Raw genomic sequence first — 3,508 nt, 5'->3', positions numbered from 1 at the left:
TTTTGCTTTTACCTTTGTTTTAGTTCTTTCCTTTTCAGTTTTTATTTCTTCTCTTAGAGGAATAAGTTTTTAGTGTTTAGTTTCAGTCTTTTGCTTTTGTCTCTCCCCCGTTGTATTCGATCTTACGAGCTATATAATAAAGAGTTTCTTAGTCAAGGGCTTTGCTTTGTGCCATGATCAAAAGTATGAAAAGAACGTAGCATCAAAGATCATGAGATGATCTTATGGAAAGTGATAACTCCACTTATGACACGTATGATGATATAAACTTGTTGAGAATAAATCAACATAGACCTCGATCATTGTTGCAATTAATAAGAAGTAATAAGGAAAGAGAGGTTCACATATAAATATATCATCTTAGACACTTTTTACAATTGTGAGCACTCACCAAACTATTAAATGCCTAGGAGTAGATGTTGGACAAGAAAGACAACATAATGAATTGTGTTTGCTGTTGGTTCCAAACAATGTTATATGATTAGAGATCCCTTAGCATGTGACGATTGCTTCCACCTCATATTAGCCAAAACTCCCTCACCAAGTAGAGATACTACTTGTGCATCCATAAACCTCCAACCCAGTTTTGCCATGAGAGTCCACCATACCTACCTATGCATTGAATAAGATCCTTCAAGTAAGTTGTCATCGGTGCAAGCAATAAAAATTGCTCTCTAATATGTACGATCTATTAGTGTGTGGAAAATAAGCTTTGCACGAACCTGTGATGAGGAAGACATAAAAGCGACAGACTGCATAATAAAGTTCTTTATCACAGGAGGCAATATAAAGTGACGTTCCTCCGCACTAAGAGGACACGCATTCAAACCTCAAAAGCGCATGAGAACCTCTGCTTCCCTCTGCGAAGGGCCTATCCTGTACCTTTACTTTTTGCCCTTGTAAGAGTCATGGTGATCATCACCAATTCCCTTTTTTGCCTTTGTCTTGGCTACCGTCACGTGCTTGGGAAATATCTATATTCATATATCAACTTGGAGTTGAGTACTTATGCTTTACTATTGTTGACTTTACCTTTGAGGTAAATCATTGGGAGGCAAAACTATAAGCCCCTATCTTCCTCTGTGTCCAGCTGAAACTTCGACACCATGAGTACCACGTGAGTTGTAACAATTGTGGAAAACAAAGAGATGATTGAGTATGTGGGTTTGCCTTACCAGCTCTTATTTGACTCTTTCCGATGTTATGATAAATTGCAATTGCTTCAATGACTATGGACTATTGTTGGTTACTTCCCGGTAAGGTTTTTGCTTCATGCTTTGCTTTGTGAAAGAATTGTTACTTTCCCATAAGAATCTTTATGATGTATTGTTGTCCTATGTGTGATCATGATGCCCTCATGTCCGTATTATGTTTTTTCGACACCTTCGTCCCTCAACATGTGGACATGTTTATGGAACTTGGTTTCCGCTTGAGGACAAGCGAGGTCTAAGCTTGGGGAGTTGATACGTCCATTTTGCATCATGCTTTCATGTTGATATTTATTGCTTTTTGGGCTGTTATATTACTTATGGTACCATATTTATGCCTTTTCTCTCTTATTTTGAAAGGTTTATTTGAAGAGGGGGAATTCAGGCAGCTGGGATTCTGGACTGGAAAAGGAACAAATCCTAGTCCACTATTCTGCACATCTCCAAATGCCCTGAAAAGTTATGTGGATTTTTTTGGGATTATATAAAAAATACTGGGCGAAAGAACTACTGGAGGGGGGTTGCCAGGGCACCACAAGCCCTAACACCGCCACACCCCTGGTGGCGGAATGGGGGTTTGTGGGCTCCCTGACGGCCCACTAGCCCCCCTCTTTTGCTATATGAAGCGTCTTGGCCCAAAAAAATCAGAAGGGGGCTTTTTCATGGTTTCGCCGCCACCACGAGGCGGAACTTGAGCAGATCCAATCTAGAGCTCCGGCAGGACGATCCTGTCGGGGAAACGTTCCTCCCGGAGGGGGAAATCGTCGCCATCGTCATCACCAACACTCCTCTCGTCGGAGGGGAGCCATCTTCATCAACATCTTCATCAGCACCATCTCCTCTCCAATCCCTAGTTCATCTCTTGTAATCAATCTCCGTCTCACGACTCCGATTGGTACTTGTAAGGTTGCTAGTAGTGTTGATTACTCTTTGTAGTTGATGCTAGTTGGATTACTTGGTGGAAGAGTTTATGTTCAGATCCTTGATGCTATTCATTACACCTCTAATCATGATTATGATTATGTTTTGTGAGTAGTTACTTTTGTTCCTGAGGACATGGGATAAGTCATGTTAATAATAGTCATGTGAATTTGATATTCGTTCGGTATTTTGATATGTTGTATGTTGTTTTTCCTCTAGTGGTGTTATGTGAACGTCGACTACATAACACATCACCATATTTGGGCCTAGAGGAAGGCATTGGGGAGTAGTAAGTAGATGATGGGTTGCTGGAGTGACAGAAGCTTAAACCCCAGTCTATGCGTTGCTTCGTGAGGGGCTGATTTGGATCCAATAGTTTAATGCTATGGTTAGACTTTGTCTTAATTCTTCTTTTGTAGTTGAGGATGCTTGCGAGAGAGGTGTTGGGGAACGTCGCATGGGAAACAAAAAAATTCCTACGCGCACGAAGACCTATCATGGTGATGTCCATCTACGAGAGGGGATGAGTGATCTACGTACCCTTGTAGACCGTACAGCAGAAGCATTAGAGAACGCGGTTGATGTAGTGGAACGTCCTCACGTCCCTCGATCCGCCCCGCGAACAATCCCGCGATCAGTCCCACGATCTAGTACCGAACGGACGGCACCTCCGCGTTCAGCACACGTACAGCTCGACGATGATCTCGGCCTTCTTGATCCAGCAAGAGAGACGGAGAGGTAGAAGAGTTCTCCGGCAGCGTGACGGCGCTCCGGAGGTTGGTGATGACCTTGTCTCGGCAGGGCTCCGCCCGAGCTCCGCAGAAACGCGATCTAGAGGAAAAACCGTGGAGGTATGTGGTCGGGCTGCCGTGGAAAAGTCGTCTCAAATCAGCCCTAAAACCTCCGTATATATAGGTGGGAGGGAGGGGACCTTGCCTTGGGGCTCAAGGAGCCCCAAGGGGGGAGGACTCCCCCCCCCCCAAACCGAGTTGGACTTGGTTTGGTGGGAGGGAGTCCCCCTTCCTTCCCACCTCCTCCTTTTTTTTCTTTCCTCTTTTTTTTCCTTTCCTTAGCGCATAGAGCCCTTTTGGGCTGTCCCACCAGCCCACTAAGGGCTGGTGTGCCACCCTCAAGGCCTATGGGCTTCCCCGGGGTGGGTTGCCCCCCCCGGTGAACTCCCGGAACCCATTCGTCATTCCCGGTACATTCCCGGTAACTCTGAAAACCTTCCGGTAATCAAATGAGGTCATCCTATATATCAATCTTCGTTTCCGGACCATTCCGGAAACCCTCGTGACGTCCGTGATCTCATCCGGGACTCCGAACAACATTCGGTAACCAACCATATAACTCAAATACGCATAAAACAACGTCGAACC

Source organism: Hordeum vulgare, chromosome 5H, assembly GCF_904849725.1.
Source record: "Hordeum vulgare subsp. vulgare chromosome 5H, MorexV3_pseudomolecules_assembly, whole genome shotgun sequence".
Classification (NCBI taxonomy): Eukaryota; Viridiplantae; Streptophyta; class Magnoliopsida; order Poales; family Poaceae; genus Hordeum; species Hordeum vulgare.
Note: the sequence above shows the minus strand (reverse complement) of the source record.